This window comes from Sorex fumeus, unplaced genomic scaffold (assembly GCF_029834395.1).
Source record: "Sorex fumeus unplaced genomic scaffold, SorFum_2.1 ptg000075l, whole genome shotgun sequence".
Taxonomy (NCBI): domain Eukaryota; kingdom Metazoa; phylum Chordata; class Mammalia; order Eulipotyphla; family Soricidae; genus Sorex; species Sorex fumeus.
Window position 1 is genome coordinate 12,505,424 of NW_026606132.1, and position 23,745 is coordinate 12,529,168.

At 42.8% G+C, this 23,745-nt stretch overlaps 1 non-coding gene across 1 annotated transcript; it reads right to left on the reverse strand.

Annotated features, from left to right (window-relative positions):
* Nucleotides 1–6,010: 6,010 nt before the first annotated feature.
* LOC130038475 (U6 spliceosomal RNA) lies at nucleotides 6,011–6,117 on the reverse strand. The gene has a single exon (XR_008794703.1). It is a non-coding gene; the product is annotated as a U6 spliceosomal RNA (small nuclear RNA).
* Nucleotides 6,118–23,745: the final 17,628 nt, after the last annotated feature.

Genomic DNA, 23,745 nt, shown 5'->3' on the forward strand with positions numbered 1-23,745 from the left:
CAAAACCAACCAAAAAAAAGAGTTTTGAATTGTGGAGCAATAGTACAGTGAATAGGGTGTTTGCCTTGTACACAGCCGACTTGGGTTCTGTCCCTCGCAACCCATATGGTTCCCTGAACCCACCAGGAGTGATCCCGAGTACCGAACCAAGAGAAAGTCTTGAGAGCCGCTGGATGTGGCCCCAAGTTTTTAAAATGAGTTTTGAATTGCTCGTATTATTTTCTTTTTTCATTAGATTTTCGTCAATGCCTTAGGGGAAGGGAACTTTCAGAAATGGAAAGAACCCCAGAGATCACCCCATTTTACATCCTCATTCAACAGAAGAGAGGAATCAGGCCAGGGAGGGAAAACGACTTGTCCAAGGTCACACAGGCCAGTGTCCAAGCCAGGAGCTGATGTTCAAATTCCTCTCCTGTGTGCTTTCTTTTCCACCCATCCCCCCACCCTTTATATAAATGATACCAATGGCCAGAGGCCAAGTGCCAATGCCCAGATCTGTGGGTTTTAATGCAAAGTCTACTGCTTCTAAATCTGCTTGCCTTTGTTTTCACTAATTTCTCAGTGGTCAACTCAGAAGCCCTATGCCTTCGTTTCAGTCTCCGAAGTCCCATCCTTCTTTGACTAATGCATTATTAACGTGCTTCTCTGTGTTCTGAAATGTCCAGCGCCGGAGGAGAGCTGGGGGCTGGGATAACTGTGCTCTGAATTTGGAAGTGGAAGTGACTGTAGGCAACTCTGTCTTTTCATCGGACGGCTAGGAGGTGCGGCCCTTTTTAGTTTTCCAAGATTCTGCTTAAAAGGGCCGTTCAAAATAATTCTGTAAGGCTGTGACAAATTCCAAATCCGGCCCTAGAAGATCTGTCTATATACCTAGAGTTTTATTTGCCTTCTGGTGGTGGTGGTGGGGAGGGGGGGAGTTTGGGGGCGGGTGTCTGTGTGTTTACTCAACTTATTTTGTTTTCATTCTGTGGCCTTTGAATTTTATTTGTACAGAGACTTGGCTTATTTTTCTACTGAGGGCTACTTTTCCCCGGAGCTTAGAGTGTTCATCACAAATTGCTTGTAAATCAAGATCTGATTAGGAAGTAATATATTCATCTGTAACTCCTGTATAAAAGTTATTCAAGTATTGTGACAAAATAAGTGTTGTTTACTTTATACGTTTTCTGCAAATTCTAAAGATTTCGTCTAACTTAAAGGCTCTCGTGGAATCTTGGGGATTGCGGCTTGCCCACAGAGACTATAAAGGCTTGCTAAATTAAGTTGATTTGCCTGTGAAAGAAATGCTTCCATTATTCATGTCAGAAGGCTGTCACATCAAATTGAGGGAGTGGAGAAAACCCTTTTTTATCAACATTTAGAACCAAGAAAAACCAACCATTGAGGGCCTGAATTTCAATTGGGGAAAAAGTCAGGCTGAAAGCAGGGTTCAGGAAAAAAAAAAAGAGGCCGGGTATTTGTCTAATGTTGAAAATCAGTAGAGGAGATTGATTTAACTTTAGCTGAAACTTTTTATATAGACAGACAGACTGAAACTTCTTAAAGCAGCAAGTAGTACATACAATCTTGCTGTCTTTCATGTGTAAACTTGTCAAAAGTAGTTAAGCTAATTCAAATTTAAATCTCCTTGAGTTCCTATTCTTGGACTCTTAATTTGTTTATCTTGCAGGATTTAGAAATGCAGTTCTTGGGGGTTACTTTTTAAACTCCGAGGAATGTATTTTGTTTTTCACAGTTCCAAATTTAGTTTCTGCTGTGTGATTAGAAGTTGTATTAGTAAGAAAAGGAAGACAGACCCCTTTGTTTGTATCCGATATGTGGGCATCTGTGTCTGTGCAGATGTATTGTAGCTGTGTGTGCACACATACACCCACATACATAGTTTCAAGTGAAAAAACAGGTGGTCTAGAGAAGAACCAGCTTGAAACATTAAAGGAAATTTACTGTTCTATGTTTTCTAAGTAAAAATATCCTCCTACACGTATTAGTTTAGGAGGCTTCTCTTGTATTTGCCAGGAGAATGGATTTTGTTAAATTTTGCAAAACACAATGATATTAACAGGAGAAATTCTTTGTTTGTGTTATGAATACGAATGCTCACTTCTAGGGCAATATTAGATTTCCATCGCCTTAGGCATTTCAAATGATTGTGAACCCAGTGAAATCAATCACAAAAACAAAATTTCTTATTTTTGCATATTGAATCCTTACCTATCCTTTTTTTTCCTAGACTATGTTTTTGTCATTGTCATCCAAGTGAACTCCTTTGGGACTCCAAAGGGTAATACTGTAAGGTATTTAAAAGCTTCCTGAGAAATCAGAAATATCATTTTCTACATGTCTTAGTTATATTTTTACAGATTTGACCCTATATTTTGGTCCACGGAAATTGTGCCATTAGTGAAAGATAGAATGATGGAAAGGAAAAATGGAAGTGATTCTTGCATTTATCTCTCTCTTTAACATGAAAACTAAAGACAAGTCCTTGAGGTCCCATTCAAAAAGAAGACAGCATCTTCGGTCCCTTTTATGACGTTAACATTTCAATCCTAAATTGAATTTTCACTTAATTGATATTTGGATGTAGTGGGATGGAGAGTGGGTGGGGGGGTGTTCCCTGTATAAAAATAACTCTCTGAAGGATTGCTGGTCTGTGCAGGTTGGAGATGGGGGAAGTGATGAATGAAATGGGGATTGCACTGTAGAGGGTTGGCGAAGACAGGATTACTGGTCAAGAGCGGAATTGTATTTTGGAGTTCTTTCAGTAATGCTGCAGTTTCTCAAAAATTGAATTGGAGGCGGGAGGACTGGGGTGGGATATTTGTGATCTGGTAAAAGCAGAACCGAGCCATGACAAGTAGGGGTGTTTACGAAAGTACAGCATGAAAATAACCAAAATATCACTTCCAAATTGGACTTCTGCCAGTGTTCGATCCTGAAACCACCAGCAGTCAGGCCTCCCCCATACGATGCCCCTTGTTTGCTGGTTGTGTGTTTCCAGTCACTGGAACGGGGATTCTTGTGTTTGTTTTTGCTGTGGGGCCACACCTTGCGGCGCTCAGTGCTTCCACCTGGCTCTGCGCTTAGGGAACACTCTTGGCTAGCTTGTGGTGCAGGTCGGGGGATCGAACCCTGCCATGTACCAGACAAACACCCCAGCCACAGTACTGTTGCTCTGGCAGCTAGAACCGGGACTCTTGTGTGGTGCGGAACTCTGTAAACAGTGCGCAGCCGCGAAGAAAGATTTGATTCTGCCGTTTTCCTGGGAGGCAGCGAATGAGGCAGTACACGTATTCGAGCTCACAACAGTGGTTCCAAAGGGAAAAAAAATTAACAAACTCGTTCACTGTGAGTGTGTGCCTCATCCATGTGTTTTGTTTGGGTGTTTTGCATAACCAGAGTTGTGCGCTCAGACCGCAAGTTAAAAGAATTCAGTTTAATTGGGGGGCAGAGGGCGGCCGCCGGTGTGCAGGGCTGACTCCTGGTTCTGTGCTCAGGGATCACTTCTGGTGGTGCTCAGAGGACCCCTGAGGGGTGCCGGGGATCGATCTGGAGCTGGCTGAATGTAAGGCCAGTGCCCCCCTCCCCCGTGCTGTCTTTCTGCCCCCCCCCATCGTGGTTTTACAGCATTTGCATCATTTCCTGCCCTCCACCTCCCACCCCCCAACCCCTCAACTCGCACATGCGCACACACCCGAGTCCCTAGTTACATCCAGTCTCTCTGGACTGGTCTTGTGAACAGAACGAGGCCACATGCGGCCTTTCAGCAAAGGGTTTGGAGGCTGACGCCAGTGTCCCCTCTGCAAGCAAGTGTTTCTCTCCTTTGGAAGGCTGACAAGAGCTGCCTGGCGTGGATGGGTCACAGCTGTCTGTCCCTTCATCAGGTGGCATGCTGGGCTGGCTGCCACCTCTGGGGCCCTTCATGACTGAGTCTCGCTTGGAACGTTGGCTTCCGTTTCTGCAGCTGAAGCTGTTGAGCAGAGAAGCTGGCTCGGAGGCTGGGGTTGGGGGGTAGGGGTAGGGGCCTAGAAATTGTATGTGTTCTGACTGTTTGAACAGGTCTGGTGTAGCAGGTCGGAGGATGCAGTACGCATTGAGTGGTGTGCATTTTTGTAAAAGATCCTGTGTTCGAGGTAACTTTTCTAAGAATAATAAGGAAACAAAAGACTGATTGCTTAGTTTTGTTTGGGGGCCACACCCAGCAGTGCTCAGGGCTTACTCCTGGTTCTGTGCTCAGGCATGGCTCCTGGCGGGGCTTGGTGAACCTTATGGGGTGCTGGGAATCGAACCTGGGTCCGACAAATGCAAAGCTGTTTCCCTACCTGTTGTACTATCACTCCAGCACCCCACGCCTTTTTTTTAACACAATAGGGAAAAATCCTAATCTTCACATTATTGGGGGAGAGGTTGTTTTGTATTGATATTTTCTTTTTTAAAAATAATTATTTATTTGGGCTGGAGCCATAGCACAGCAGGTAGGGCATTTGCCTTGCACGCGACTGACCTGCTTTCAGTCCCCCCCCCCCCCCCGCCCCCCTCCGAGAGCCTGGCAAGCTACCCAGAGTATCTCGCCTGCACAGCAAAGCCTGGCCAGCTACCCGTGAGGTATGCAATATGCCATAAAAAGTAACAACAAATCTCACAATTTGTTGTGAGACTTTACTGGTGCCCTCTTGAGCAAATCGATGAACAATGGGAGGACAGTGCTACAGTGCTAAATTTTCCTTGGGAATGAAACTTGGATTATGTAGAGTCAAAAGGGTAATGGCAGGTTAGAGCTGGGAAACCTTTATTTGGTCTGGGAGCCACACCCACAGGGATCACTCCGCGGGTCCTCAGGGACCATGTGGGGGGCTGAGCATCGGGCCCACGCAGCCTCATGCAAGTTGAGTGCCCGACCTGCTAATGTCTATCTCCAGTCTGCAACTGTATTTATTTAGATACAGGGGTTTTCTTTCTTTTTTTTTTAAATTTTTATTAGTGAGACACTGTGAGGTACAGTTTTAGACTTACAAATTTTGTGCTTGGGTTTCCATTATACAATGATCAAATGCCCATCTCTCCACCAGTGCCCCATTTTCCACCACCAATGATCCCAGTATCCCTCCCACCCCCCATCCCCCCCATCCCACCCTGCCTCTGTGGCAGGGCATTCCCTTTTGGTCTCTCTCTCCTTTTGGGCGCTGTGGTTTGCAAAAGAGGCATTGAGTGGCAATCATGTTTGGTCTATAGTCTACTTTCAGCATGCTTCTCCCATCCTGGAAGGATCCTCCAAACACCCTTTATTTGGTGCTCCCTTCTCTATCTGAGCTCCCTTTTCCCCTAGCATGTGTGGCTGGCCTCCAAGCCATGGAGGAAAATTCCTGGTACTAATCTCGGCCATTCTTGGGTGTTAGTCTCCTATTTTGTGACTTTATGTTCCCCAGATGAATGCATAGATACAGGGTTTTTTAATTCAACTACTTAGCAGAAAACAAGCTAGCATTGCAATGGTCTGGATCAGAGAGAGAGAGTGTCAGGGGATAAAGCTTACCAGGTAAGCGTCTCACTAGGTTTCCATTTCCATCACCGCAGATGGATTCCCCAAGCATTGCTCTCAGCACAGAGCCAGGAGTAAGCTCCTGAGCACTCTGGAGTGGCCCCTCCCTGCATCCATTGCATTATCCTGCAATTTACTACCAGTCATAGACTGTGAAGTGAAACAGCTTGGGAAAGAAGTGGGGAGGGAGAAAAGGAAGGAAAATAAAAGGAATTGATTTAGCTGATCATCTCTCCCCTCCAGCTTTTTAAAAACAATTCTTTGGAAATATCAAGTCTTTTCACGGGTAGTGCATTTCTGTAGATACCTTCCGAACTTGTACAAAATGGAACGAAAACCACCATTGAAATTTATCAGCTGTCTTTTGGGCATCTAATAGAATGAACTGTTTCTTTTTTTTTTTTTTTTGCACTTCCAATTTATATGTTTTAATAATAAAGGTATCTGTGTACCTGACCAGTTCTTTTCTTTTTAAATATGGAATGCTTCTTGAATTTGCATGTCATCCTTGCGCAGGGGCCATGCTAATCTTCTCTGTATCGTTCCAATTTTAGTATATGTGCTGCCGAAGCGAGCACTGAACTTTCTTTTCTAACTCTTTTTTTTTCCTTTTTGGGTCACACCCGGCAATGCTCAGGGGTTACTCTTTGACTTTGCACTCAGGAATCACTCCTGGAAATGCTCAGGGGACTGTATGGGATGCTGGGAATCAAACCCGGCCGCATGCAAGGCAAACGCCCCACCCGCTGTACTATCATTCCAGCTCCTCTTTTTAACTCTTTTCTAATGCATTAGTGTAATTAACTTCCTGCTGCCTTTCTTCTGCGTTTAAACCTATTTGGTATTGGAGTTGGAGAGAGTACAGGCCATAGGCAGTTCTGGGGGTGATTTCTGGCACCCTCTATGGTTCCTGGAGCACCATCAGGAGTGTTCTCTGAGCACAGAACCAGGAGTAAGACCTGAGCACTGCTGGGTGTGGCCTGCAAACAAAAACTAAAGTAAGTAAATAAAAATCACGGTACTGGAGAGATAATACATGGATAGGGCTGTATGTTTGCCTTGCATGGGACCCACCTGCGTTCAATCCCTGGCACCACAAATGGCCCCCTCAGCACCATCAGGAGTGAGGAGTGACCCCTGATTCAGAGCCAGGAGTAAGCCTCTGATTTGATCTGATACCCAAAATCACAAACAACCTCCACAAAAGAGCAAATCCTATTTGGTGATGTTGTTTGTTCACTTACCACACCACCTCCTTTCATAGGCTAAAACTAGAAAATAGACATCTAAATCCTGTGAGGTTTAATTTCGATGACCTCACTCAGGCTCGGGTACCAATTGTCATCTAAGTCTTCTATATTTCTCTATGAGGCTGTCTTTTTCTATAATCTGGACTAACTGACAACAGTAATTTTCCATTTCTGCAGCAAATGAAGGAATGCAAGTTTAAAACAAACATTGGTGATCTCTGTTAACATTTTTTAATTCTTATATGAATGTTCTTAATATTTGTTGCTTTTTGAACCACTTTTGCAGAGTAGTGGATTCCCAGAAAATAAACAGTCCATTTCTCTCATTTGTACTGGTGCAAAATTGTACCAATTATTTTCATATCATTTGAAATCCCTTAGCACCCACTTTATTATTGGTCTACCTTGTTTGTGCTACACATCACATTTAATGTGGGGTGGGGGCTGCAGAGATAGTACAATGGATAGGGCACTTAACCTTGTACGTAACAGACCCAGGTTTGATCCCCAGTACCCCGAAAACTGTCAGGAGTGATCCCTGAGTGGAGAGCTAGGAAGGACTAAGTTCTGAGCACCACTGGGAGTGACTCCAGAACCAAAAATCATTGTTGTTAATTAAAAGATTTTTATATATTTTTTGCGACTTTTATACATTTTATTTTCATAAAGTAGTTCACAATAGTTCATTATAGATACTATTGAAACATCCACCCCACCAGCGAGCATCTTCCCACCACAATAAGAGTGTGTGAGGGTTGTTGTATTTCATACTGGGGCCATCTAAGCTCGCATATACAAGAATACAAGCAAGAATGTTAAAACCAAATACATGTGTGTGTGCTACTTTAGGTACATCAGTGGGCTAGAGTATAAAAGGGCGTGTGGCCACATTCGCTCCAGGAAATACTGCATTGCTCTCTTCTGGGAGCTTTATTTTATAATCTCTAGATCTTGGCTGTTAATGAGATTACATGGTGGGGGGGGCAGTTTGTGGGTGTGGCTGCCAAGCTACTGGAAAACTGGGCATCTGGGTGGAGGAAGCCCAGTCCCAATCCAAGCAGGCTTGGAGATCTCAGCCACAGGTCCTCCATATCTGGGTTCCTCTGTTGGTTCCTTTATGTGTGAGGCTCGTTCGAGCGTGTGGAGAGTGGCCTTGAGCATGACTGTGGCTGGGTTCTGGAGGGTTTCGGCTGCCGGGGCTCTGCTTGGGGAGGGGAGGGAAACTCAACCCTTCCCTCCAAGCTGAGATGGTGAAGACAGCCTGGTGCGGGGTCAGGAGATTTTGCATCGCTCTCTTCTGGGAGCTTTATTAATGAAAAGATTTTTTTATAAATTCATTTTTGGGCTCTGGACCAAAAGAGGTGCTGGGGATTGAACTGTTTTCTGCCACATTGAAGGCCAATGCCTTTACTGCTGTGCTACTGCTCTGGCCCTTCTGTTAATTTGTTTTAAAGGGACCTATTATTTCCAGTCATTCCTATTTTTGCGTTTAAATGAAAAGGTTTGCTTCTTTGAGCTTGTTTGGAGGTTCTAGCAGGGGAGCGCAGCTACTCGTATACCCTCGACCAAAGACCGGTCCGTCTCTATCGGGGAAGGCCGTCCTCTTCGACCGAGCGTGCAGCTTCGGGAGGGACGCACATGGAGCGGTGAGGGAGGAAGGGGACACCCGCCTAGCCAGCCAGATCAGCCGAATCAACCCTGGCGATCAATGGGGTGACAGATGTCGCAGCCAGATCGCCCTCATTGCTTTGGCCTTCCACTTTGTTTTTGTTCATGTTTTTGCGTGTCTGTATTTGGGTCATATCCTGCGATGTTCAGGAGTTAATCCTGGTGGTACTCGGGGACACTGAGATGCTGGGGATCAAGACCAGATCAATCTGCGACGCTCTACCTGTTGTAGCATCTCTCCCTCTCTGGCAGGTGTTTGTGTGTGTGTGTGTGTGTGTGTGTTTGTGTGTGTGTGAGAGAGAGGGGGGGGGATAGAGAGACACCCAGCAATGCTCAGCATTTACTCCTGGCTCAGTGTGCAGAGATCATGGGGTAAGGGAACCATATTCAGTAAAAATGATTGAACACAGGTCACTAACTGCAGTGCCGGCCACCAACCCAGGTCAGCTGTGTTTCAACCAAGTGCCTCAGCATCTGTACTAACTCTGCAGCCCCTGTTTTCGTTTTGTTTTGGACTGTCACCTGGCCATGCTGGGAAGCTACCCCATGGTGCTGGGGGGACCATCCCAGTGAGTGACCCCCCAGCTCACCACACAGGCAAAGCATGAGCCCAAGCCCAGGGAAATCCCTTCACCCACTTGATTTTTCTAGTTTATTTCTTTGGTTGTATGTATTTTCAGTGTTTCTTCTTGAAAAATAAAATAATTCCTAGCTGTGAATTTTCCTAGGAATATGATTTCCATTGCATCTTGTAAGTAATCAGTTTTGTAGCCTTTAAATCACAATTCACTTTTGAATTCTTTGGCTAGGTTACAGCTTTACTTTTGGGGGGGTGCTGGGGTGTAGCTCAGTGGTAGATCTATTACCTCGTATGTCTGAGTGCTGGCTTCAGTCCCTGGCACCACCAAAATAAAACCTTTTATGATTCATTTCTTGTGTTTTATTTAAATCGTGATCAGGCAGGTAGCTTGCAAGACTTTTGATAGGTTTAGCTTTTCTTGGAGACTGATCAAGTATTAGAAGTATAACTTACTGCATTGAAAATAGAAACATTTTTGTTTTTATTAAACATACACTTATAGAATTCATTATAAGTCCTTCTTGGGTATATGTATTTGGGTCATGCGTGGGTGCTGCCCTTGATGGTACTTAGGGGGTCACACTGTGTTGGGGATCAAGTTCCAACCTCCTGCATTGAATCATGTATGCTCAACTGCAGAGCTAACTCCCTGGCCTCTAAGCCCTTTGTACAATTCCATTTGGTTAGTACTGAGAATAGATAAGTGGATAAAGAAACCCGTAAAATCTCCATAATGGAATATTATGCACCCCTTAGGCAAAAGGAAGTCATGAAATTTGCAGATACATGGATGGACATGGAGAGAATCCTGCTGAGTGAAATGTGACAGAGGGATAAGGACAAGATATAAAATGATAGCATTCATTGGCAGGATATAAGAAAATAGTATGAGACTAATACTTAAAGACAGTGGAAACTGGAGCTAGGAGGACTGGTCCATGGTAAGAAGCTTGCTGCAAGTTATGGAGGCAGTGCATTTAGGACTGAGAAGGGATCTCTGGACAAGAACTGAGTGCCGAAAGGAGGTAAAGTGATATGCATGAGATAACTTTTCAGTATTGCAAACTACAGTGCCTAAAAGGAAGAAGAAAAGTATCTGCCAAAAAGGCAGGCTTGGGGGTTGGGTGGGAGGGAAATTGGGAAATTTGGTGGTGGGAAATATGCGCTGGTGAAGTGACAGGTGCTGGAACACTGCATGACTGAAACTCAACCATGAACAATTTTGTAACTGTATCTCATGGTGATTCACTAAAAAGAAATCCATTTGGTCTTATAAAATTTGGCAAGAGTGTTGAAATTGTCCACAAAGGGTCCGGAGATATAGAATAGTATCTGCGGAGCTCAGCAGTGTTCACGGATTAGGCCTGACTCAGTGCTCACTTCCGAGGTTTCTTGGCAAGATAATGCAGTTCCTGCAATTGAAATCATATAGGACACATGCAAGTAAAGTGCCTTAGCCACTATATCATCTCTCTGGTCCCCTTCTACCTGTAAAAGAATATGTCTTATATTATTTCTCCCACTCTCCCCCTTACTTTTATTCCTTTAACTTTGACGGAACAAATTTCATATTTTTCTTTAAAACAACCCTTTCCAGTAACTGAACATTCTATTTTAAATTTTCATTCTCTTATTTTTCCTTCAAATGATCTGAAATACATTCAAACCTGTGTTTCTGGAGGAATTGCAAGCGCCTAGCCTTAGACATTCCTCCTCATGTCACGCACAACAGTGACGTTATTACTACTTTCATTTTATCTTCGGTTTCCTCTCTCCAGTGTTGAATTAAACTGGAAAAGAAGCTCTGGATCAACATGATTCTTTCTCATCATAGCTCTTGTGTGCCAAGAAATATTTTTCAAGAATTGTGTCTAGGAAGAGGCAGACCGGAAGTGACGTAAGGACAGTGTGGGTTACTCTGGCAAGTTGGTGATAGCAGAGGTGAAATAACTTTGTGCGCCAAAAACATGAACAGTAGTACTCAGTTTGTCAGCATGTTACTTCACCTGAAATTCCAAAACAGAAGTGGCTCAGAAGGTTAGCTCACATGCTCCCTACAGGAAAGGCCTGAACTCATCTCTGGGATACGTAGGTCCTTGATCCCTCGGCAAGGTGCTGTCAGCCATGGCCCCAACATCAAGAGAAAAATGTTTTGAACCGGAGAGAGAGTACAGTGGGCAGGGTATTTGCCTTGCAGGTGACGAATCTGGGTTCGATCTCTGCACCACCGATCATCTCCCAGTTCCCACCAGGAGTGATCCCTGAGCATAGCACCAGGGGTAAGCCTTGAGAACTGCTTGGTGTGACCCTAAAACAAAGAAAATAAAGGGGTATTTCTATACCTCCTGATCATAGCATAGCGTTATTTGCATTTGAAAATCTATTAGTTATTAGTTTAGTTGCCTAATATGATTATCTTTTCTTTAAGATGTTTATTCACACTGACTTTTTTTTAACCTTCTGCTGGATATTTGAGTAAGAATTTGTCTTTATTTGCCTTATTATTTTTTTTTCAGGTTGGGGTTTTGGGCCATACCTGGTGAGGCGCAGGTGTGATTTCTGCTCTGTGCTCTGGAGTGACCCCTGGCGCTGCTCAGGAGACCCTACGTGGTGCAGGAGATTGAACCAGGGTCAGGGCCCAAGTGCCTGTCTTATCTCCTGTACTAACCCTTTGGCTTAATTTTTTCCCCAAGGTTTTAAAAGTAAAGGCGGATTTCATTTCTATGTAATTATTACGTGCATTGCTAACAAAAGAGTAGTTTTCTGTGTGATCACCTGTTTCTTACTATTGTTCATGATGCCCTCAGGAACTTTGTGTGTGGATTTTTTTTCTGTGACATTTCTTTCAGTTCTCCTCGGTATTTAGAAAGAATATTGCTGGGTCACTTAATATGTCTATGTTTAACCCTTGGAAAAAATTGACAAGACTATTTGCCCAAGTTGCCGCACTATGTGCTATTTCGATCATCATCTGAGCGTTTCAACTTCTCCACAGCCTTTAGAATGCTGCTAATTGTGTCTTTTTGATTATAGCCATCCTAGTGGATGTGAAGTGGTATCTCATTGTGGTCTTGATTTCCATTTCCCTGATGGTTTAATGGTGTTGAGAGCCTTTTCATGTGATTATTGTTCATTTGTGTATTTCCTCCAGAGAAATGTTTGTTCACATTTTTTTTGTCTATTTAAAAAATTGGCTTCTTTCTTCTTTTTATGATTGAGTTGTGAAAGTTCTTAATAAGCCCCTTTTCAAATATATGCTGCCCAATTTTCCCCCATTCTGTGAGTTTTCTTTTCATTTTCTTGATTATGTCCTTTGAAGAACAAATTATTTTCATTTTCATAAGCCTTAATTTATTTAATTTTTCTTTTCTGACTTATTGGTGTTTTACCAAAGGAATCATTATCTAATCTGGGAGCCTGGAGATTTTGGGGCATGGGGTGGGGGATTCTTGGGACCTCCCCAGTGGTGCTCAAGGGCTCTTTTCTTGACTCTGTGCTAAGGAATGCCTCTGAATGTACTCAGGATGGGTCATCAAATTTGACACTGGGGTTTCCAGGATTGACTGACTGTGTGCAAGGCAAGCACCCAAACCCCAGTACTATCTCTCTGGCTCCAATCATGAAGACATGAAGATTTGAATCTTTTCTTTCAGGATGTTTATCACTTTAGTTCCTACATTTAGACCGCTAATCCATCTTGAATATATTTTTGTGTCTGATGTGAGGCATTTAGTCTTTTTTTTGCATCTGGATATTTAGTTAACACAACACTTATTGAAAAGGCTATACTTCTTCCACTGAATTTTCTTGCCACTCTTGCTAAAGTCTATTGATCATAGATACAAATTGTGGAATTTCCATTATATTCCATAAATCTGTCTGCCTATTCAATGCCAGAGACCCTAGGATTCACTATCGAGCTGTGCAAAGCTGGGAAGTTAAAGCCCTAAATATTGAACTTTTCAAGATTGTTGTGAATATTCTGAGTTCCTTTTCATGTGACTTTTGGAAGCAGCTTTACAGGTTCTATAATCCCAGCTGGGATTTGGTTGGGGTTTGCATTGAATCATTAGGTCAAAGTGGGAGAATATTGACATCTTAGCAATACTAAATCACCCAGCCCATGAACAAGGGATTTTCCACCTTTCATTTATTTGGGACTCCTTTAATTTCATTCAATAAGGTTATATGGTTTTTAATGTACAGTACTTACTCTTCTTTTATGATGGGGGATGGGGAATGGTTTGGGCCGTACCTGGAGACGCTCAAGGGTTACTCCTGGCTTTGCACTCAGAAATTACTCCTGGGGGTGCTCGGTGATCCATATGAGATGCTGGGGATCAAACCCAGGTCAGCCCCATAAAAGCAAACATCCTACCTGCTGTAGTATCACTCCCGCCCCTCTTTAGTTAAATGTATCACTATGCTTTTTCGTTATATTGCAAATGGAATTATTCTCTTTTTTGATTGCTCATTGTCATGGGATAGACATTTAATTGAAGGGCCAAATGATACTACAGTCAGTAAGGCATTGCCTTGCATGCAGCTGACTGGGATTTAATCCGTGGCATCCTATATGGTCCTCCAAGCCTGCCAGGAGTGATCCCAGAGTACAGATCCAGGAGTAACCCCAGAGCATCACTGGTTGTGACCACAAAACCAAAAATAAAAAAGGAAATTCAGTTGATACTGTATATTGATCTTGAAAAATTTCTTGCAATGTTTCTAAACTAATTTATTAGTGCTAGTGGTTTATGTGTATATTATTTCTGACTCTTTTTTTTGTTTTTTCAATTTTGGGTGGGCATCTGGGCCACAGCCAACTGCTTTCAGGGATTATTCCTGATTCTGTGCTCTGGTATCTCTCCTGGTGATGCTCTGGGGATCTTATAAGGTACCAGGAACCCCAGTTCAACCACATGCAAGGCAAGCACCTTACCCACAATACTGTCTCTCCAAGTCCTGTTGATGGCTTTTGAGTGCATAGGATCATGCCATTCAGTAATTGGGGCAGTTTCTAATCTGGATGCCGTTAATGTTCTTTTCTTGCCTAATTGCCTCATCTAGATATCCAGCAGACATCATAGAACTGGTGAAAGCAGATCACCTTCTCTTTTATCCCTGATATTTTTTGGGTGTGGGTATGAGGAAAGCATGCAGTCCTTCACCAAATAAATAAATCCTCTCATTTATAGCTTTATCTCGGTTAAGTGTAGAAATTTTCTTTTTCTCCACTTGACCACATTGCAAGAATAGATAACTGAGTGTCGGAAACACTTCTGATTCCATGACTTGATGCGAGTTTGTGGTGAAATTGCAGAGGCTGTGTGCTGGATAAACCTCATAAATTTGCAAAGCATCCTGTGATGCTCCCTCCATCACTCATGGGCATGTGTAGACAATGGGGCGAGAAAGCAAGCTTTCTGGATGATCACTCACTGTCACTGTCACTGTCACTGTCCTCCCATTGTTCATCGATTTGCTTGAGCAGGCACCAGTAAAGTCTTACAACAAATTGTAAGACTTGTTGTTACTGTTTTTGGCATATTGAATATGTCACGGGTAGCTTGCCAGACTTTACCATGCGGACGAGATACTCTCGGTAGGTTGCCGGGCTCTCTGAGAGGGGCGGAGGAATCAAACCCAGGTTGGCAGCGTGTAAGGCAAACGCCCTACCCCTTGTGCTATTGCTCCAGCACTGTGCTATTAAAAATGTCTTCCCCCTGACCTTGGAATCCAAGAGTTCACAATTTACTGTTATTTTCCGTGGTGGGAAAACATACTCGGTAATACTCAGGGCTTGCTCTTGGCACTGCTCAGCGGACCATACGCATGCTGGGAATTAAACCTGGCCTCCCTTCTGCAAAGCATGTGCTCTAGCCCATTGAACTATTTCTCAGGACCCAAAGCTTCCACAATTTTTTTCTTTTTAAATTTATTTTTTAATTAAAAATAGTTTTATAAAGTTGTTCACAATAATTTATTACTTTCAAGATTCCAACACCAATCCCACCACCATTATTCGAATATTCCCACCATCACCCAAGCCTGCCCCAAAGGCATATCCTAAATAATTTATTTTGTATTTCTTATTATGAATAATCTGCTAAAAATGAACCAAAGAAGTTTCCTTAGAGGAAAGTATGTGAAAATTGTTGTATCTTACCTTGGAGCCATTAAGCCCTTGTATAAAAGATTACTAACATGTTGTTACAGGTTGAGCCTTGTGTGCTAATATATATATTATTATATATATTATTATATGTTATATTATATATTATTTATTATATTATATTATATATTATATTATATATTATTAAAAGGCCCTTATATTATTATATATTATATATATATATATGGGCTGGAGCAATAGCACAGCGGTAGGGCATTTGCCTTGCACACAGCCAACATGGCTGACCCGAGTTTGATTCCTCCACCCCCCTCGGAGAGCCCGGCAAACTACCGAGAGTATCTCGCCTGCACGGCAAAGCCTGGCAAGCTACCCGTGATGTATTCAATATGCAAAACACAGTAACAACAAAGTCTCACAATGGAGACGTTACTGGCTCACTCGAGCAAATCGATGAACAATGGGAGGACAGTGTCAGTGTCATATGTATATATATACATGTATATATATGTGTGTGTGTCTATATATATATATATATATATATATATCCTGTTACCTTCTGCTTTACACCCCATCACATGTGGTGTGTTTGGTACATCAGTACCAAGTATTTGGTACTTGGTACATCAGTGGCATAAATTATGAGATAGCACATGCTCCAGGAATTCTGAAATTTTAAATAGGGTGATAGAAATAGAACTGGAGTTAAATTTTTAACTGGATGGTGACTTTGGGTCTGGAGTCTGGAGGGATCTCTGCAGCTTGTTGCTCTTTTCCAAGATTTATTTGTGAGTCTCTGGATCATGTCTGTTAATGAGCTTATATGGCACCAGAGGCAGTTTGTAGGCATGACTCCCAGTCTTCCGGAAGCACAGGGAGATGGGAGTACAGGGCCCATTCCCAACTCCACGAGAGCCTGGAGATTTCAGTCACAAAACCCACATACCTGCGTTTTCAGCGGATTCATTCTCATGCGTGAGGGGCTCCTCCCAAGCCTGTGGAGATCATCTGTGAGCGTGGCAGTGATTGGGTTCTGGAGTTTTGGGCTGCTGGGGCTCGGTTGGGGCAGGTGCTGTGCACACCTGCCCTGCTCTAAGATGCCCTGGATGAACCTCAGCCTGACACAGATTGTGGAGACATCTCATGCTTCCACAATTATAATGGCCATTTTAGAGAAGCACACATTGTCTCCATTTGAGAAGATGAGCTAAAAAAAATTTAATTACCCTACATGCTGTTTTCCACTTTTGCAAAGTTGTCTTCCAAATTCCTTTTGATTAATGAGTCATCTTTTTTTTTCTTTTTGGGTCACACCTGGTGATGCACAGGGGATACTTCTGGCTCTGCACTCAGGAATTACTCCTGGCGGTGCTCAGAGGACCATATGGGATGCTGGGAATTGAACCCGGGTCAGCCACGTGCAAGGCAAACAAACGCCCTACCCGCTGTGCTATCTCTCCAGCCACAATGAGTCATATTTTAAAAATGCAAATACCCACCTTTACAATAAGCAGCAAATCTTTGCGAGCAAACCTATACCATATTCCCCATACTCACAGCCCATTTATTAAAAGGAAAAAAATCACAGTACTGTCTCCTGCAAACTCCAAAGAAACCATACTGAGTGTTCAATGCAGTAAAACTGTGCTCAGCAAAGGGCCAGATTGGGGCCTGGAGCAATAGTACAATGGGTAGGTCACTTGCCTTGTAAAGTTCCACCTAGATTTGATCCCTGGCATCCCATATAGTCTCCCAAACGTCACCAGGAATGATCCCTGAGTGCAGAGCCAGGAGTAAACTCTGAGCACAGCCAGGTGTGCACCTGCCCCCTCACCCCCCCAAAAAAAAAACAAAAATAAAATAAAAGGAGAAATTTTTATTTATTTTAATTTCCCCTAAAGGGTATGTTCTTCTCAAGCTTAGAGGCACAAGATAAGCCAGGATCTTCTAGGTGGATAAGTTTCTGATGCCTCCCTCTGATCTTTCCTTTCTTGTGCTTGTAAGGCTAATCTTTCTTTATCTGATTTTCTGCTTTACTATAAAATTGTCATTCTTTTTGTCCAAGACTGCAATTACCCGTCTCATTATCAGGCAGTTTGCCCCCTTGATAAAAAAGGGATCAAGGCCAGCTGTCACTCAATTCAAGACAATTGTTGCTGTGTCCTGCACATTGCTTGGTCCTGAAATGGCCCTGCACATTTCCTTTTATTCCTTCTGGGGGTGAGAGATGTTTCTGGCCACACCTGGCAGTGTTCAGAGTTTACTCCTGGCTCTGGTCTCAGGGGTCATACTTAACAGTGCTTGAAAGACCACATGTGGTCCCAAAGGTTGAATGGTTAGTTTACTGCATGCATAACCTCTCATACTATCTCTTCAGAGATACTAAATCCCACTTAAAAAATTTTGATGAAGTCATGAAATTTACATACAAGTGGTACAATATGGAAAGTATCATGCTAAGCGAAATGAGTCAGAAAGAGAGGGATAGACATAGAAAGATTGCATTCATCTGGGGGATATAAAGTAACAAAGTATGAGATTAATACCCAAGAATAGCTGAGATCAGCACCAGGAGGATTACTCCATAACTTAGAGGCCAGCCGGGTATCCTAGAGGAAAGGGCTATTCAGATAGAGAAGGGAGCACCAAATAAAGGATGTTTGGAGGATCCTCCCAGGAGGGGAGATGCATGTCGAAAGTAGACTATGGACTGAACATGTTTGCCACTCAATGCCTCTTTTGCAGACCACAACACCCAAAAGGAGAGAGAGAACACAGGGGATTGCCCTGCCACAGAGACGGGGGGATGGGGGGATGGGGGTGGGAGGGATATTATCCATGGTGGTGGAAAATGGGCACTGGTGGAGGGATGGGTATCTGATCATTGTATAATTGAAACCAAAGCACAAAAAAATTGTAAATCTACAACTTTAAAAAAAATAAAATAAAATAAAGGGGGAAAAAAAAAATTTTGGACCACATCTGGTGATGCTCATAGCTTACTCCTGGCTCTTTGCTCAGGGATCACTCCTGGTGGTGTGTCCGGGATCAAACCAAGTTTGGCCATGTGCAAGGCAAGCGCCTTAACTACTCACTGTCCACCATTGTCCTATCTCTCCAGCTTTTGTTTTTCTTTTTTTTTAAAGAAAAAAAGGAACTGTTTTTTTTATTAGATGAATGTTGATGGTTAGAGGTTAATTTTTTTTAATTTTTTTATTAGTGAAACACCATGAGGTACAGTTGTAGATTTACAATTTTTTTGTGCTTGGGTTTGATTATACAATGATCAGATACCCATCCCTCCACCAGTGCCCATTTTCCACCACCATGGATAATATCCCCCCCACCCCCATCCCCCCATCCCCCCCTGCCTCTGTGGCAGGGCAATCCCCTGTGTTCTCTCTCTCCTTTTGGGTGTTGTGGTCTGCAAAAGAGGCGTTGAGTGGCAAACATGTTCAGTCCATAGTCCACTTTCGACATGCATCTCTCCTCCTGGGAGGATCCTCCAAACACCCTTTATTTGGTGCTCCCTTCTCTATCTGAGCTGCCCTTTCCTCTAGAATGCCCGACTGGCCACTAAGCTATGGAGTAATCCTCCTGGTGCTGATCTCAGCTATTCTTGGGTATTAATCTCATATTTTCAGCTTTTGTTTTTCGAGTCAAAGTTTTTACTGAGGCATCATGATTTGCAATCATATTAATATAAGTGAGTTAGACTAATAGATATTACTGTACCCCCCACAGTGCCAGTATCCCTCGGTCCTATTCCCTTTGTCCCTTCTTATCCCTCACCCCCCAGCTTGGCAGCCTCCATTCTGTTGAGTCTCTACATTTCTAAGAGGATTGGAAAGATAAACTTTTATTGATGAGTACCCATTTATAATTGTTGACAATTGTGAATTTTGCAATCTGCCAGAGGCCATATTTAATAGCGAGTCTAGGGCCAAATGGAAAAGATTCAATTATCTAGTGAGTGATTTTATAAATAAATTAAAAATCAGTACTTACTCATACATTTTCTGTTTGGAGTATTCTTCCTTCTGTATATCCCAGTTTCCATCTGGTAACCTTATCTTTCTGCCTGAAAGATATCTTTCTGCTTCCTTTCCCGTTTCCTGTGTTACAGTTATGCTGGTGATGAAAAAAAGTCTATATTTTAAAATATTTTATTTTGAAAGATTTCAAACATATAGAAAAATAGGATGATGTATACTTAAATACCATCCTCTAGATTTAACAACCTAATATGTGCTGTATCTGCATGATCTAAGAACAGATTAAAAATAAACGAGACAACAGGATTTTGTTAGTGACAACATCACTAACAAAAGTGGCATTTTTTCTCCTAAATTACCACATCAATAAGAGTAATAATTCCCTAATAGCTTTTGTTTTCCTTTTTCCCCTGGGTTGGGGGCCATGCCCAGCAGTGATCAGGCCTAGGAGATCATCTGCGGTGCTGGAGATTGAACCAGAGTCAGCCACATGCTAGGTAGTTGCCTAATTTTCCAGACTCCCTCTGTGGCCACTCCCAAATATTTTTTAACATCTAGTCTGCACTTAAATTTCCTGGATCACACTCAAAGTGATTTTTCCTTTTTCAAGCCAGATTCCAATCAAGGGTCATTTGGTGGCCATAGCTTTTAAGAATCTTCTAATTTCAGGATGGAGAGATAGCACAGCAGGTAGGGCATTTGCCTTGCACACGGCCCACCCGGGTTCAATTCCTAGCATCCCATATGGTCCCCTGAGCACCACCAGGAGTAACTCCTGAGCGCAGAGCCAGGAGTATCCCCTGTGCATCGTCAGGTGTGACCCCCGCCAAAAAAAGGAGTCTTCTAATTTAGCGCAGCCTTGCTGTCTTTTTTTTTTGGGGGGGGTGCGGGCTGGAGGGCTCAATTGGACTACACCTAGCAGTGCTCAGGGACTGATCTTTACTCAGGAGTGAGACTTGGTGGTGCACAGGGGGCCATATGAGATTCTGGGACTTGGATCAAGATCCGCAGGATGTAAAACCAAGTGCCTTAACCTGTGGGCTCTCTCTCCGGCCCCCAGTCTTGCCGTTTTGCCATCTTTTGTTTTACTCTGGGACACTGACTTATTTTAGACTGCAAGTCAGCCATCCCATGGCTTGCCACACTTTTTGTGTTTTCTTCTCATCTTTCTCATGCTGTTATTTCTTTATCTTTGTCAGATTTGGGACCACACTGATAATGCTCAGGGATCACTCCTAGTAGTACTCTTTTATTGCCTGTATTTCATTAAAACTGTCTATTAGATATGAAGGTTGGACCTAGATCCGGTTCAGTGTTTTAGGTGAAAGGAGTAAGGAAGTAGTGTTGGACAGTATTTGGTCTCTAGGTCCCACTGTTTTTTGTTCATTGGTTTTGGGGCCACACTCAGTAGTGCTCAGGGCTTATTCTTGGCTCTGCACTCAGGAATCATTCCTAGTAGGCTTGGGAAAACCATATGGGGTGCTGGGTATTAAATCCATGTGCAAGGCAAGCTCCCTACCTATTGTACTCTCTCTAGCCCCTAAGTCCCACTGCTAGTGATGACAAGATTGAACAATAGGTTTGGTGGTGATACACAGATTCCTCTGTGGTAATGTTTTTTCCCTGGTTGTCATACAGAGTGATACTTTGAGCCCATGGGATAATCAGTTCGCCCTCAGCTTTCTTTTTCTTTCTTTCTTTTTTTTGCATCACACCCAGCGATGCACAGGGGTTACTCCTGGCTTTGCATTCAGGAGTTACTCCTGGTGGTGCTCAGGGAACCATATGGGATGCTGGGAATCGAATCTGGGATGGCTGCATGCAAAGCAAATGCCCAACCCACTGTGCTATCACTCTAGCCCCCGCTCCTAGCTTTTAACATAATGATTTATAAACTGATGGTTGATTTTGGCTTGAAAACAGGATTTCATTGAAGTGGGAGAGATTGGGTTTTTCTCCTTCTATCAGTTTTTGGCTGACAGTTTTTGGAAAGAAGTTGACCTTATCAGCATGCGTGGCCACATTCGTGGCCTCACAAAATCTCCACACTCTACAATACTGACATCCTAGTAGGAGCACACCAAATTAGATGGGAAAATAGCACAGAAGCCAATGCAGCTCAGTAAACAAAGACATTAACACAGAAGGCTCAACTGGCAAAAACAGCTTAGTAAACCTTCAGAAAGAATTTAATGTTCCCCTGGTGAGAAATAACAATCTTCACAAATTTTCTTTTACTGAAATATTTTTTCATAATTCTATTAGCCACTTAGTTGTAACAAGCAAGATCAGATAAATTATTTGGTAGATTATGGACCAAACATGATGGCTCCTTGTTACCTGTATTGCAAGCCATAACACCCCAAAGGACAGAGAGAGTAAAAGGGATTGTGCCTGCCACAGAGGCAGTAGGTAGGAGGGTGTGGGAGTGGGGGGAGGGATACTGGGAACATTGAGGGTAGAGAATGGGCACTGGTGGAGGGGTGCATACTTGAACATCGTTTGACTGAAATGCAATCATGAAAGTCTGTAAGTCTGTAAGTGTATCTCACGAAGATTCATTAAAATAAAAATAAATAAATAATTTGGGACCTGCTAAGGGAATAGGCCTGGAGGGTGTTTGGGAAAATGGGGGACAGTAGTGGAAGGAAGGTCACAGTGGTGGTAGGATTGGTGTTAGGATATTGTAAGCCAATAACAAGTGCATCATGAACAACTTTGTAAAGCATGGTCTTTGAATAAAGTGAAAAAAAATTTAAAAGAATGTCTTCTCATCGAGTGTGTTTATACAAAAGGTTAAAATTTGATCTTATAAAAAATTTGATCTTATGCTCACCTTCCTTAAGATATTGCTTGGTGATGTCAGTCTCAGGACTTAAGTGGAGTTAAGGTGGAATGTGCTGGGTGGACAACAACGAGTCTTTCTCTGGTGTCCAAGTGTAACCAGATGATTCTGGTTACAAGGGTATTTTTGAGAGCCCAGTATATAGCAGCCCATTTCTTTGGGGGAATGGTTTGGGCCACATCTGGCTGTCTGGCTAATAAAGATGAATGAAGGGAAGAAATTTTTTTTCTGCTTTTTGGGTCACACCTGGTGATGCACAGGGATTATTCCTGGCTCATGCACTCAGGGATTATTCCTGGAGGTGCTCAGGGGACCATACGGGATGCTGGGAATCAAATCTGGGTCGGCCACATGCAAGGCAAACGCCTACCTGCTGTGCTATTGCTCCAGCCCCAGGGAAGAACTTTTTACCTAAGGCTATAGGGAAATCATTTTTTTGTGATTGGAGAAGGAGTTCAACTATAAAATAAATTATTTTCTCTTTGGGGATTGAAGAAAACAATGGCATTGGGCCTGAAGGTCAGATTATATGCCTCACTGTAAGTTTTTTTTTAATTTTTATTAGTGAGACACCATGAGGCACAGTTGTAGACTTACAAATTTTTGTGCTTGGGTTTCAATTATACAATGACCAAATACCCACCCCTCCACCAGTGCCCATTTCCCACCACCACGGATCCCAGTATCCCTCCTACCCCCTATCCCCCCCACCCCACCCTGCTTCTGTGGCAGGGCATTCCCTTTTGTTCTCTCTCTCCTATTGGGTGTTGTGGTTTGCAAAAGAGGCAATGGGTGGCAATCATGTTTGGTCTATAGTTTACTTTCAGCATGCTTCTCCCATCCTGGGAGGATCCTCCCAACACCCTTTATTTGGTGCTCCCTTCTCTATCTGAGCTCCCTTTTCCCCTAGCATGTGTGGCTGGCCTCCAAGCCATGGAGCAAAATTCCTGGTACTAATCTCGGCCATTCTTGGGTGTTAGTCTCCTATTTTGTTACTTTATGTTCCCCAGATGAATGCAATCTTTCTATTTTATACAGCTGTAAGAGTGTGGAGAGAAGAAAAATTGGAGGGGAAGGAAGATGCTTTTGGAATCCAACCCCTAACACTACCTACATGAATTTGTAGTCTTCAGATTTTCAAAGCTTTTTATAAAACAGTTAAAATTCCCCCATAGCTACATGTAACAAAGATACACTTGTTCTCCTGTACTCACATGTTCAAAAATTCATAGAAAATAAAATCTGAAGTGTTTAGTGAATGCCCTACTGTGTGTATAGTTTGCAAAGGTGCAGAGAGAGACACACAGAAAAAGATGTTTGTATGATACATTTCACTTCTCCACAGCCCCGCTGAGCTATTTCTGTACTTAAGAAAAATGGAAGTTCAGAGTAGAAATGTTCAATTAACTGTTAAACACCTTCGTCAATTAAGAGATCATTTCCAAATCTGATGGATGAGTTCAAAATATCCAATTCATTCTAATCATCAGGCGGAAGAACAGTCTTACTCTCAAGGAGAAAAGAGCAGATAAACATGTAAATGAACTCGCAGATCTTTCAGAAGTGCTCTGCCTGGAATGACTGAATATTAATGTGAAAAGTTTTCCATGTGTTAAATGATGAGTTGAATTACAGTGAGCCATGCTACATTCAATGGTAATCTAATTATACTTTATTTTGTTACATATTTAAATAAGTACTAGATTATATGCATAAGGCACTGGGGACATGGCTAGGA